Source organism: Malaclemys terrapin, chromosome 1 (genome assembly GCF_027887155.1).
Source record: "Malaclemys terrapin pileata isolate rMalTer1 chromosome 1, rMalTer1.hap1, whole genome shotgun sequence".
In the NCBI taxonomy this organism is placed as follows: Eukaryota; Metazoa; Chordata; order Testudines; family Emydidae; genus Malaclemys; species Malaclemys terrapin.
The window spans coordinates 110,127,435-110,142,038 of NC_071505.1; the positions used below are offsets into that span (position 1 = coordinate 110,127,435).

At 48.7% G+C, this 14,604-nt stretch overlaps 1 protein-coding gene and 1 non-coding gene across 6 annotated transcripts in view; one reads left to right on the forward strand and one right to left on the reverse strand.

The window, feature by feature from the left end:
* ERC1 (ELKS/RAB6-interacting/CAST family member 1) overlaps nucleotides 1-14,604 on the forward strand; it is a 539,904-nt gene that overhangs the window by 303,466 nt on the left and 221,834 nt on the right. The gene's annotated exons all lie outside the window — the stretch shown is intronic.
* Nucleotides 14,350-14,477, reverse strand: LOC128830695 (U6atac minor spliceosomal RNA). The gene has a single exon (XR_008443654.1). It is a non-coding gene; the product is annotated as a U6atac minor spliceosomal RNA (small nuclear RNA).

Below are 14,604 nucleotides of genomic sequence, written 5' to 3' on the forward strand. Positions count from 1 at the left end.
CCCTTCTAGTGAGAAAATGGTATGTAGATCTCAAATCTATGACGGCTACACTCAGAAAGACCTCAAGACTTCTGTAATATGCTGCTCAAACAGTTTCACTTGTGTTTCTACTGCCTTTCCCTCCCTTCTCACATTCATCTCCAGACGACTTCTCCGTTTCCAAATTCATTCCGCCCCCAACTATCTTCTATTCGTTGAACTTTTTGGAACTTTGCACTTTTAGAGAGAGGTAAGGGATTGACTCTGTGTACACAAATTTTCAGAGGGACAATAGGATTGAGGTCTGTTATTTCTCACCTCTCTATATTTATTTCTTTATTTAAAAATATTTTTGCTGTTAACAAGCATGTTATCTCTGGAGACACAAATCCACAGTTTGAGAACTGCAAAACTAAGCATCTCTGATGGTATCTTCTAGATTGAGCACTGAGTCTCATTGGGTAGATAGAAAGATTAATCTAAATAATCTATATAGAAGCCCTTGGAACCCCATAAGATTGAGTCCCTAATCCATGAGCTATTTACAAAACTTTTCTTAAACGTTACATGAATTTATTGTCTTATATGATAGAATTAGAATGTGTAATCTCTATTCCATGGTGATACCTTTGAGCTATAGTTTTAATTAAGATACAATATCTTAGATAGGTTTTTTCCCCTCAAAAAGCATTTTATCAAAAAAAAAAAAAAAAAAAAAAGACTGATTTTTATCCACCCTGGATAGAGCAGAGGTCTGACTTTAAGAAAATAGAAAGCCTTAGTTATCCATTTTGAGAGACTGTATTCAGCTCACTGAAGTCCCAGTTCAGACATATGTTTAGGAGATCCTTTCCAGCCTGAACTAAGGTCAGATGGCCTAAGGTCTTCTGAGTCCTGCAAGTGAACCACAGCCATCTGTAATTCTGTCCTTCCATTGGGAGATAGGTAGTCATTTTCCTGATAAGCTGTAGACTGATAACCACTGCTTATTGGGTTCTGCTGGGGGTAGACTTCAGATCACATTAATCCATCCCCTTTTCCTTCAGACCCAAAGAAATGATAGAAGATCATGAGGACAGTCCATTAGCAGGAAATTCAAGCAGTAAGACTAGTTCCAAGAGATTACAGGGATGTTCTCCCTTCTATTGACAGTATCTAAGAATTTAGGAGAAATATAACATTGATTTTGGAGCTCAGATAGTTAATTAATTTGTACAATCAAAATTATTAAAAAATGAAGACAGTCAGAATTATCTTAGCCTCAGTAGAATCTGGGTATTCTTTAGCATTTACAGATTTAAAAGATGCATATCTGTGCATCAGAGCTTCTCTGGGTTGCTCTAGGAAAAGAAAGGTGTCATATGCATGTCTTGTTTGGTCTTTGGTCCTTTGCAGCACTGTTCTAAAGTGTCCCGATCATGCTGATGGTGGCTGTCTGGCACTAGAAGATCCATATTCTACTTTACTTGGACAATTGGCAGGTTCAGATTTCTTCAGCTCTATAGGTCACTTTGGCAGTGAAATCTATGGTAACACTCCTGATGGATGAGAGCTTTTTCATTTGTCAAGAAAAGACTGACTTTATTCTGACCCAATTGCACATCCACATAGAGGGCTGTCTTCAAGAGTTTCAGTATGGGTCCATCTGTCACAGCAACATCTTACCAAGAAATTCTCACTGGCCAAGAATATCAGCCCCATTATCCCAGGATTCAAGAAATTCTACAACTCTTGGGCATTAAGTTCTCTCTAATAAAGCTGGTTCCCTAAATTTATTGTCCTCACTGACCACTTATGCTGGCCTTTCTAGAGCAATGGAACCAAAAGAGCAGTGGCCTCTTAGATAAAATTCACCTGAAGAAGAGTTTGTTCTACCTGTCCTGCTTAAAATATCCTTAGCTGCATAGGCAAAGAATGCCATGGTAGATCCCTTCCCACCTTCATGTTATAAGGGCTGATATATTTGGCCTCTATAGTTCATAACCTTATTGTTATAAGTATAAAACTGGTTGGTAGGGAAATTTTTACTGAAGCTTTGGTGGCTGAATGACTCTAAAAAGGGGTATCAAAAATATAACTGGAGGGAGACTCCAGCTACCTCTTTGGAGAGGGAGAAAATGTATAACATACTAGTCTCAGGCCAAAGGAAGCCATCTAATTTACAGTTAATATAAGAACTAGAAGGTTTTGGGGGGACTGCCCCACCTATCGTTGGTCAGGAAAACAATGCTGGAACCCCACAAACAATAAGTTTGCTTAAATGTGGTTTATTGCTAGCATGGCTTCAACAATAGTGTGTATAGAGCCATAATTAAAGGCAGCATATGCTGTGCATCTTCAAATACTGAAGTGTGGAGATAACTGACTCAACACAGTATTGTAGCATATCACTAAACAAAAAGCACCCCAAAAAGTGGTGTTACAATCATTGTGATAATACAGTTGGGGGCATTTTTCAGAATAATTAGTGAATTGGTGATAAATTGGGTGCCCAAAAGACACATGCAGTAGCAAAATTTTCCAGAATATGCAGCAAAGTTGCTCAATGTAAAATGAATTACTTTGCCTACAGATTTTCAGTTTCCCTTTGCTACATTTGCAGTTTCAGATGCAATCACATATGCAATTTGGGTGCACTTTTATTAAAAGTTGGCCTCAGGAGAGTGCTTTTGAAGTTTCACCCCCAAAAATTTGACAAGAGAACATATACATAGTTTAAACAACACAAATATATCTTTGCATGAGAAAAGAATTTTTTAGTCTGAGACTGACTGCGTTAGCTGTGTCCACAAACACCACAGCAGCTGCTAACAAGCTAAGAGTTTCCCATCTCCTTCAAGTGATTATCCATGTGCCCGTTACACTTATGGTGTGAGCGTGTCCCATACGCTTGAATTCAGAGTCTTTTGACCAGGAGTTTCCATTGTGCTCTGAGTCCTCATGCCCCACACCAAAGTCATAAAGAGGCATAGGGACCCAACCGTCTCATACCTGTAATGAAGCTTGTCTTCAAATCTACCTCGTGAGCATGTCACTGAGACCACCTTAGGACCCTGGATCACATGACCTGCCTGTATACAGTCTTTCTGCAGCTAAGAGTTTTGGACCATATGAATCTATCATGATGATGACCCATCACCTTACTAGTCATGCCAGTTCTGGTCTCTCAGAACATCATCCGGATTCTGCATCCCGATCTAGCAACCCTGTACATGACAGCTTGGATGCCGCCTGGTTAACATTTACAGAAATAAGTTTGGTGAATTTCAGGACATCTTGCTCCAAAGCAGGAAATCCTCGACCAGACTGACATAGAGAGCCAAATGGAAGCGATTTTCTCTCTGGGCAGTGCAGCATCAGCTTTTACCAGTAGCAGCCTTGGTTCTAGCTATACTGAACTAATTACTTTCCCTGAAGCAATCAGCCCTCTCTTCTAGTTTGATATGAGCGCTCTTGGCAGTGATATTTGAGAATTATCTTTTTGTTTAAATACAGTTTTCTTGCACCCTACAGTGGGAAGGTTCCTCAAGGGGCTCTCCCATGTTTGTCTCATGGTTCAGGAACCCCCTTCTTTCTGAGACGTTGGTGTCGACTAGACTGATGGACCCCACTTTGAGCCATTGGTAACCTGTTCTATTTACCACCTGTCAATGAAAACAGCCTTTTTGGTGGCCATCACATCAGCTAGGAGGATAGAAGAGATTTAGGCCCTCAGGGTGGGCCCCCCCATACATGGTCTTTGGCAGAATCTCCCTCTCTGGCCTCACCTAAAGTTTCTGTCTAATATGGTTTCAGACTTCCACATCAATCGGTTTAGGCACCTTCTGGTTTTCTTCCCGAAGCCACACTTCACCCTGAGCAAAATGAAACTTCACATGTTAGATGTTGTGAGAGCATTGTCTGTTTTAGATGATGACACCAAGTCATTTAGATTGTCCTTTTTAGATGACACCAAGTCATTCAGTGTACACCTAGACTCTTCATGGCATGTGCTGAAAAGGCTAAGGCACAACCTGTGTTGTCACAAAGACTACCCAAGTGAGTCTCGGACTGTGTCAGGGCTTGCATAGTGTTGGTTGAGAGATATCCCTGGACAGGTTAGAGCTCATTCCACTAGGCTTAGGTGACGTCTGCTACCCGCTTGGATAACGTCCCCATATGTAGAGCAGCAATTTGAAGTTTGATCCAAACTTTAATTATTCATTATCCCCTGGTGCAGGTTTCCAGGTCAGATGTTAGATTTGGAAGGGCAGTTCTATGATCACTCTTCAAGTAGGCTCACCTGCCTCTTAGCACGGGGGTAACTGCTTGTTAGTCACAAAGAAGGGACTCTGTATGGACAATCACTTGAAGAAATACTGGTTAAATACTTTATGGAAATTGTGGTTCTTTGAAATGAGTTGTCCAAATAGTTTCCACTAACTGCCCTCTATCCCTGCTGATCAGAGTCCTGCTCCTATGGGATTCTAACTGGCAAAGGAACATACTGTGGATTGCGGCCCGCCCCACCCTTTATGATTTCAGTTGTGGGGAACAAGAGGGCACTCAGAGTGCAGGCATGGCCCTGATGGACACTGCAGTTCCAAAGAATCTGGTCTCAGGCACAGGTGCACAAGAGTGGAATCTGTGGAAAATACATCTCAAAGAAACACAAGTTGCTGTAGGGTAAATAACCATTCTTTCCTCAACAACTAGTGAGCATAACCTTTCATAATCTCCAATGAAAAGTAAAGAATTAAATTCCAAATTGAAGAGAGAGTATCAATAGCCATGTTGTAAAGGGGCAAATATAGGATGGAACAGAATCCTCCCTATATTTTTAAGAAACCCAGAACTGTCAAAGGTAGGACTCAAGACGTTCCTGCCTAGATAAACTACAGCAATGGACCCCAAATCCAGAAGGCTTCCCCTTACTGGAGTCAAGGGGAGGAAAATGAGCTTTAGGAAGAAACTAAAATGTATCCTTTAGGCATGATACACAGGACCTTTTTTTCCAGTGCAAATAAGAACATAGAACTGAGAGAAGATTTCTTCTTCGAGTGATTGCTCCTGTGAATTCCACAGTAGGTGTGCGTGCTCGCCACATGCACCAGTGCCGAAAGTTTTTCCATTAGCAGTTTCCGTAGCTGGGGAGCCCCGTGGTGACCCTTGGAGTGGCGCCTGTATATCGTGCTATAAGGGGAGCCACGGGCTCCCCCCACCCTCAATTCCTTCTTGCTGCCAGTGAAGGTAGTCGGAACTTAGTGCTCCAGCTTCGCTGCAGCCCTTCTTCTCTAGCGGTACCATTCATCAGATTGTTCTCAGTGTTAGCTTGGGCTTCGGGCATGCCCCGTGCCCCAGGCTTCAAGTCATGTGACTCCTGTCGCCGCTCTATGCCCAGGAGCGACTCCCACGCTGTGTGTCTTTGCTGCCTGGGTGAGACTCAAATTAGCGACTGGTGCAAGATGTGTAGGTCGTTCAAACCAAGAACTAAAAAGGAGAGGGACTTCAGACTTCGAGCTCTCCTGATGGAGTTGGCGCTGGCTCCGACGCCGATGCGCAGATCGGACTCGACACCGGCCGCCGCGTCGTCGGTACATAGCGAGGCCCCTTCGACCAGTCAGCGCCGCTCTCCCGCCAAGAAGCAAGGGAAGAGCTCAGCCTTGCAGCGCCACCACGATAAGGACAAGGGGGAGGCTGGTCCCATGCTGGGCAGCCCTCGATCCCCCCCGGGCTCTAAGGCTCTGACTCGTGTGGAGCGGAGCAGCCCGGTAGTGTTGACCCAGGCATCCCCACTGGTACAGATGCCGTTGACGCTGGAGGCGGTGCAGGCGGCGAAAGACATTATGTCCCTGCCCGTCCCGAGCTCACAATCGGGCACGGGCCCTAGGTCGCGAGGCATGCCCACCAGACCTCTCTGAGCAGCCGCAGTTCCCGCTCCTAAGATTGCTCCCCGCACCACTCGGCGCACAGCGGCCGCTCCTCTGACAGCTCCCGGCCACCCTCGATGCTGGCCAGACCAGCAGGGCCGCTGTCGGGACGGGAGTCGCGGGGACCCTCCACGCCGTCTGCCAGCGAGCGGAGGCACTGAGGGAGGCACCGGGCACACTCACCTGCTAGACATGGTTATCGGAGCCGCTCTCCATGGGACAGACGTCGCCATTCCCATTCCAGCTCCCGCTCGTCTAGGCGCCACGCCAGAAACTCCCCTCGGGGGTACCTCGGCATCAGGGCACCGGGCTTTGAACCGCCATCACGGGTATCGAAGCAGTTCATTGAGGGGGTACCGTTCCTCGTCATCAAGGTCCAGATCGCAAGGGAGACGTTGCCATGGGCACCGTTCCCATCGCTCCCGTGGCACCAAACGCTCTTCGTCCACCTTGGCCTCGGCGCCCCTCTTCCTGTCCTTGGGCCGTGCTGCCCCGCTGGGGCACGTTGTGCCATCAGGTACCCCATGGCAAGGACAATGGTGCTAGTGGGCACCGTGGCAGCAGGTACCAACCCAGCCTGGGGCCCATTCGGTCGCTAGAGCGTCCCAGGCGTTCCAGGCCTCGTCAGACCGTCCATGGGATAAGTCGACAGGCCAGGACTTGGCGGACCCGCGACTGGACTCCGACCTGGGTTTCAATGCCCGGGCACCGATCGTGGTGCCTGGCTCTGCGCGTGCTGCGTCTTCGACACCGGACAACGCCATTGTGGCTCCTCCGCCTTTGGTTCTGCAGGAGGACTTTAAGGCACACCAGGACTTGCTGAAGTGGGTGGCATCCAGCCTTCAGCTGCAAGCCGAGGAGATGGAGGGACCGTCTGATTCCCTCTTCAACGTTTTATCTCACTCGGCACTGGGCCGTGTGGCCCTGCCGCTACACCAAGGGGTTGCCAACATCACCAGTTCCCTGTGGCAAACTCCCGCCTCCTTGGCTCCAATCTCCAAGAAGGCTGAGAGGAAGTACTTTGTGCTGGCAAAGGGTCACAAATACCTTTATTCCCACCCGGCGCCTAACTCACTTGTGGTTGAGTCGATGAACCACAGGGAGCACCAAAGCCAACCTGCACCCATCCCTAAGAACAAAGATGCCAGGAGACTCGATTCCTTTGGCAGAAAGATTTATTTGTCAGCTAGTTTTCAGCTGAGAGTAGCCAACCACCAGGCCTTGCTCAGCAGATATGACTTTAACCTGTGGGGTCCTGGCCTAAATTTGAGCCCCTTCTCGTAGACGGGGACAGGAAGGACTTCAGGACTCTGGTGGAAGAGGGGTCGACTGCAGCTAAGGCGGCCCTGCAGGCCGCGGCTGATATGGCGGCTCGCTCCATGGCTTCCGCAATCTCCATGCGCCAGGCGTCATGGCTCCTGTTATCGGGTCTGTCGACGGAGGCCCAATCTCTGATGCAGGACTTCCCGTTCGATGGCACGGTGCTTTTCGCGGACCAGACAGACGTTAGGCTGTATGGAATGATAGACTCCCGCACCACCATGCAGACCTTGGGCCTCTACATCCCTCCGGTGAAGGACAAGGCCAAATCGCTCCCGGCGGCTCAACCTGCTAGGAGCAGATACAAGCCCCCATATAAAAGGCCTAGAGACCAGAAACGCCGGTCTCGGAGGCAGTCCCGCTCTACCCAACAGCCTGGTCCCCCTAAGGGCAAGGGGCGGGAAAGCGGCAATTTTGACTGTTTGCAGGGGGGCACTGGGCCTGTTGCCAGGGAGACCCCCCGAGCAATAAAGTTTGTGTTCTGCAACCGTTTGTCTGCCTTCCTCATGGCTTGGTCCCTCATAACGTCGGACCAGTGGGTCCTCGGCACTATTTGCAGTTCACTTCTCCTCAGCCAAGCCACCCACCCCCCGTCATGGTCCCGGGGGATCCCGAGCATGCCCGCCTCCTAGACCAGGAGGTGGATCTGCTACTCAGCCTCGGGGCGGTGGAACGCATCCCAACACAGTTCCAGGGCAAGGAGTTCTACTCCCGTTACTTCCTGATCCCCAAGGCAAAAAGGAGTCTCAGACCCATCCTGGACCTGCGCGACCTGAACAGGTTCCTAACCCGTTCCAAGTTCTGCATGGTGTCCCTGGCTTCTATTATCCCCTCTCTAGACCCAGGGAACTGTTATGCTGCCCTGGACCGCCAGGACGCTTATTTCCATGTCCACATCTTCGAGGGGCACAGACACTTCCTCAGATTCGTGGTGGGGACGGGGCACTACCAGTTTGCGGTCCTCCCCTTTGGCCTGTCCACAACCCCCAAGGTGTTCACGAAATGCATGGCAATGGTGGCGGCGTATCTCAGGAAGCAGGGGGTACAAATCTTTCCTTATCTGGATGACGGGCTCCTCAAGGGCAAGTCTCATCCAGAGGTGGAGTTCCACGTGCGTCTACTCCTGGCCACCTGCAAAAACCTAGGCCTGGTCGTGAACGAGGACAAATCTACTCTAGTACCAGTCTAGCGCATAGAGTTCATCGGAACTCTCCTGGACTGCTCCAAGGCTATGGCCTCTCTTCCCCTGGACAGGTTCGAGACCCTAAGGGATCTCATTGCCTCGGTCTCCACATTCCCGGTGACCACAGCCAGAGCATGCCTCCGGCTCCTGGGACACATGGCGGCCTGCACGTACGAGGTCCGCCATGCCAGACTCCGGATGAGGCCCCTCCAACTATGGCTAGCTTCCCAGTTCTCCCAAGCCCGGGACGGCCTAGACAAGATCCTCACAATCCCGTCCCCGGTATTGGCTTCCCTTCGGTGGTGGTCCCTCCTGAGCAATATGCTACAAGGGGTTCCCTTCAGGGAGGCTAGCCCATCCATAGACCTGATGTCCGATGCTTCAGACCTAGGCTGGGGAGCCCACATGGGAGATGTACAGACCCAAGGGACGTGGTCGACCCCGGACTTGTCCCTGCACATAAATGTCGGGGAACTCAGGGCGATACGACTGGCGTGTATGGCGTTTCTCACGCACCTTCGTGGCAGGGTAGTCAGAGTCCTCACGGACAACACCGTCGCCATGTACTATATCAACAAGCAGGGCGGTACTCATTCCCTAGCCCTATGCTGGGAAGTCCTGACCTTATGGGAATTCTGTATAGCCCACGATATCTCCCTGAGGGCTGCTCACCTCCCGGGCGTCCGCAGTACACAAGCAGACCGCCTCAACAGGGTCTTCTCCCCCCAGTATGAGTGGTCGCTCCACTCGGAGGTCACCCACCAGATCTTCCTAGAGTGGGGAGCTCCCCAAATCGACCTGTTTGCAACCCACCAGAACCGGCATTGCCCCCAGTTCTGCTCCAGGGGAAAGGTGGGGGAAGGCGCGATCTTCGATGCGTTCCTTATGAGCTGGTCGGGCCAGCTCCTATATGCTTTCCCCCCGCTTTCCCTCATCGCCAAGGTCCTGGAGAAGGTAAAGGTGGACAAGGCGAGGGTCATTCTCATAGCCCCAGCGTGACCCCACCAGCACTGGTACGGGCTCCTACTACACCTCTTGGCAGCCCCCCCGAGGCCACTACCGCTCCGCCCCGCTCGGACCTCCTCTCCCAAGACGGGGGACGCCTCCTCCATCCCAACCTAGCCACGCTCCACCTGACAGCGTGGCTGCTTCGTGGCTAAACGAGGAAGAGAACAGGTGTTCGGAGCAGATTAGGCGGGTCCTCCTGGAAAGCAGGAAGCCGTCCACACATCGGACATACGTGGCGAAGTGATACAGATTTACCAGTGGGTGAACGAGCAAGGAGTTCCCCCGCCTCCGCTCCTCTCGAGTTCGTCCTGGACTACCTTTTGTCCCTTAGGACCCACGGTCCAGCACCAGCCTCGGTCAGGGTGCACCTCACAGCTATATTGGCTTTTCACCCGCCGGTGCAAGGGTACTCCGTCTACTCCCACCCTATGACCTCCCATTTCCTGAAGGGCCTAGTCCATTCGTTCCCGTACGCTAGGCCCCCCCCCATGCCACAATGGGACCTCAACTTGGTCTTGTCACGTCTCACGGGGGCCCCCCTTCAAACCATTAGCCACGTGTTCCTGGTCGCACCTCTCGTGGAAGGTGGCCTTCCTCGTGGCGATCAAGTCTGCCTGATGTGTTTCGGAACTCAGGGCCTTAACCTCAGAACCCCCGTATACGGTTTTCCATAGGGATAAGGTCCAGCTTCACCCACACCCGGCGTTCCTCCCGAAGGTGGTTTCCGCCTTCCATATGGAGCAGAGTATCTTTCTTCCCATGCTCTGCCCCAAGCCTCTAACGAGGAACACCGCCTCCATACGCTAGATGTTCGTAGGGCTTTGGCTTTTTATCTGGATCAGACTAAGCCATTCCGGAGGTCCTCTTAGCTCTTTGTTGCCTCGGCTGAGTGGGCAAGAGGGCAACCTATCTCTACCCAGCGGCTCTCCCGCTGGATTACCTCGTGCATACGCACATTCTATGACCTGGCAGGGATTCCCCCCGCCACCTATCATTAAGGCTCACACTACGAGGGCTCAGGCCTTATCAGCTGCCTATGCCGCCCATGTCCCCATTCAGGACATCTGTAGGGCGGCCACATGGGCCTCAGTTCACACATTTACTTCGCATTATGCGATCGTCTCCCAGTCTCGGGACGACGCCAGGTTCAGCAGGACGGTACTTCGTCCCGAACCATTGTGAACGCCTACCCACCTCCAACAGATACTGCTTGGAATCACCTACTGTGGAATACACAGGAGCAATCACTCGAAGAAGAAAGGACAGTTACCTGTTCCGTAACTGGCGTTCTTTGAGATGTGTTGCTCCTGTCTATTCCACACCCCGCCCTCCTTCCCCTCTGTCGGAGTTGTCTGGCAAGAAGCAACTGAGGGTGGGGGGAGCCCGTGGCTCCCCTTATAGCGCAATATACAGGCACCACTCCAGCGGTCGCCGCGGGGCTCCCTGGCTACGGATACAGCTAAGGGAAAAATTTCTGGAACCGGTGCACGTGGTGAGCACGCACACCTACTGTGGAATAGACAGGAGCAACACATCTCGAAGAACGCCAGTTATGGAACAGGTAACTTTTTCACACCCCTGAGCAATGTAGTTATACCGATGTAAGTCTAGTGTAGAACTGGGCCTTAACTTCATCTGCTGTTGCATTAGTTGACTCCAGTGTCCAAATCACCCAGAAAGGGGTCTGAGAAAAATGAGGCTCTCCTTCCTCAGAGGAAGAAACATACTCATTATTCAAATTTGCTGAGGGTTTTCAAAGGCTTTCAGAATTAAAATACTTGAGAAGAAAAAACACATTTGAAACCTAGTCTGTTACAATTGTTCTTTCTAATCTTTGAATGCAGGACACCAGTACATGAACATACAGTAACTCGCAAAAAAAAACGGAGTACTTGTGGCACCTTAGAGACTAACAAATTTATTTGAGCATAAGCTTTCGTGGGCTACAGCCCACTTCATCAGGTGCATAGACTGGAACATATAGAAGGAGATATATATACACATACAGAGAACGTGAAACTCTAAGAGGATAATTAATTAAGATGAGCAATTATCAGCAGGAGAAAAAAAACTTTTGTAGTGATAATCAAGATGGCCCATTTCAGACAGTTTGACAAGAAGGTGTGAGGATACTTAACATGGGGAAATAGATTCAATGTGTGTAATGGCTCAGCCATTCCCAGTCTCTATTCAAACCTAAACTGATGGTATCTAGTTTGCATATTAATTCAAGTTCAGCAGTTTCTCTTTGGAGTCTGTTTTTGAAGCTTTTCTGTTGCAAGATTGCCACCTTTAAGTCTGTTACTGAGTGACCAGGGCGGTTGAAGTGTTCTCCTACTGGTTTTTGAATGTTATGATTCCTAATGTCAGATTTGTGTCCATTCCTTATGCTCAAATAAATTTGTTAGTCTCTAAGTGCCACAAGTACTCTTGTTCTTTTTGCGGACACAGACTAACACGGCTGCTACTCTGATACAGTAACTCCTCGCTTAACGTTGTAGTTATGTTCCTGAAAAATGTGACTTTAAGCTAAACAATGTTAAGCGAATCCAATTTCCCCATAAGAAATAATGTAAATGGGGGGGGAGGTTAGGCTCCAGGGAATTTTTTTTTATCAAAAGACTATATTATATATATATGTATACACAGTAAAAGTTTTAAATAAACACTTTAATACTGTACACAGCAATGATGATTGTGAAGCTTGGTTGAGGTGGTGGAGTCAGAGGGTGGGATATTTCCCAGGGAATGCCTTACTGCTAAATGATGAACTAGAACTCGGCTAAGCCCTCAAGGGTTAACACGTTGTTAATGTAGCCTCATACTCTACAAGACAGCACGAATGTAGGGAGGGAAAACAGCATGGCAGACAGAGACACATATCCTGTGTGTGAAAGATGCACATTGCCCCTTTTAAGTACGCTGAAACACTCTAAGTAGACCAGGAAGTTGAGAGAGCAGCTGCTGCCAGCATTCTTCATCCTGAGCCCTGTCGTGTTTCCCCCTCCCCCCCCCGTGCTCTATGGAGATTGGGGTAAGCAGGGGACAGGGGGAGGAGGACACCCTGACATTAGCCCCCCTGCACAGCAAGCAGGAGGCTCCTGGGAGCGGCTCCAAGGCAGAGGGCAGGAGCAGCACATGGCAGTGGGGGAGGGACAGCTGAACTGCCGGCAATTGATAGCCTGCTGGGTGGCTGCCACACAGGGAACTTAGGGGAGCGGGGAGGTGATAGGGGGGCTGCCAGTCCACCCTGGTTCCAAGCCCCCACCAGCTAGCTCCAATAGGCTGCTCTTTCTGCAAGCAGTGGACAAAGCAGACAGCTGCCAAACAACTTTATAAGGGAGCATTGTGCAACTTTAAACGAGCATGTCAGCAACGTAACAATGAAACATTAACCAGGATGACTTTATCTGAGGAGTTACTGTACTCATTCAACACCAGCACAAACTGTAAAAGTTAACAGTTGAGACATCTTGTTTTCTCTCAGAAAACTTAATTGAACATTCCACTACTGACTAACTTATAGTTTTTCTGTATTTAATTGGAGGGAATATAACTTCTTCAATGCAGGAGAGTTGGCTTGCCATTGAATTACTGCTGGCAAAAACCCACTTCTAGTACACCTCTACCCCGATATAATGCGATCCGATACAACACGAATTCGGATATAATGCGGTAAGGGAGTGCTCCGGGGGGGGCGGGGCTGTGCACTCCAGCGGATCAAAGCAAGTTCAATGTAACGTGGTTTCACCTATAACGCAGTAAGATTTTTTGGCTCCCGAGGACAGCATTATATCGGGGTAGAGGTGTATAGGCCTTTTATTTAAAAGCAAGTATTGATTCCTCTGTGGTAAATGAAAACTGGCGTATATTGTGATTGATCATCTGTTACATGATACTAAAGCTTGATAACGCAACACTTTCAGAATGCATCCATTTTGCCATCTAATTGCAGTTCAATAGAGTCATGTGCTATTACAACCAATTTCAATATTTGGTGCGATTCTTTAGATTAATATTTATTACCTTCTGGCAAACAATATATTCAATATTTACTCTATACGTCTCAGATTTTCATTAACTTGTGCCACTTTGCAACATAAATACACTTCTAGGCAATCTTCAAGAATGGTCACTTAGCTGTTTTTGTATTTGGCAGCTGCAGAGTAGTTTGGGGGAAAGAATTTAATCACATGGTCTCCAGTCCTACAACTGTATCCACTCGGGCAGAGTCTTGCATCTATCTGGAGGCCCACTGAAGTCAGTAGGTCTCTGTGCAATGTGAGCACAAGGATCTGCTAATGAGCAGGTTGCACACTTGCAGGTTTGGGACCACCAGATAATATGATCTGTTATGTTCTTCCATGTCTTTTGTCAATATTTTTAGAATGTATAGTATTTTCTTTTTCTGGTAAAACTCTCCTCTTAGTCACCTTGGTGGTTTTGTCCGTCACAAAACTAGTCATATGGAACATATGTCACAACTTTTAATTTTATCACTAGTGGACTGTAGTCGTCTATTCCGTTTAATGTGGAAGACCAGAGGAATTGTATTTTTATACAAGTAAATAGCTCCTCCTTCAGCAGTTACTGTGTTGTGAACATTACACCAATCATCTACACGTGTACTCATGTAGTCACTCAGCATTTTCTGAAAACATTCAGTCTTTCCGTGAATCACTTTGAAGTGATGGCCAGCTACTGCAAATCCTGGTGCAGGAGATTATCCTGGTCAAAGAATTTTAGCTTTCTTGATTTGTGAAAGTTCAGTATCCCATCTCCTAGAACTGGAAGGGACCTTGAAAGGTCATCGAGTCCAGCCTCCTGCCTTCACTAGCAGGACCAAGTACTGATTTTGCCCCAGATCCCCAAGTGGCCCCCTCAAGGATTGAACTCACAACCCTGGGTTTAGCAGGCCAATGCTCAAACCACTGAGCTATCCCTCCCCCCCAAAAAACTTGGTTAGATGCCACGAAGTAAGTGGCAATGCCTTAACCATATGCGTGTTGTGAAGGTCACTAGGACCTCTTCCATCCTTATCAAGGGGAGTGCTAACCTTCTCTCCTTTCATACAACACTTTACTGATTTTGCCCCAGATCCCTAAGTAGCCCCCTCAAGGATTGAACTCACAACCCTGGGTTTAGCAGGCCAATGCTCAAACCACTGAGCTATCCCTCCTTTTTTGGAAAGAGATGGCGTTGACA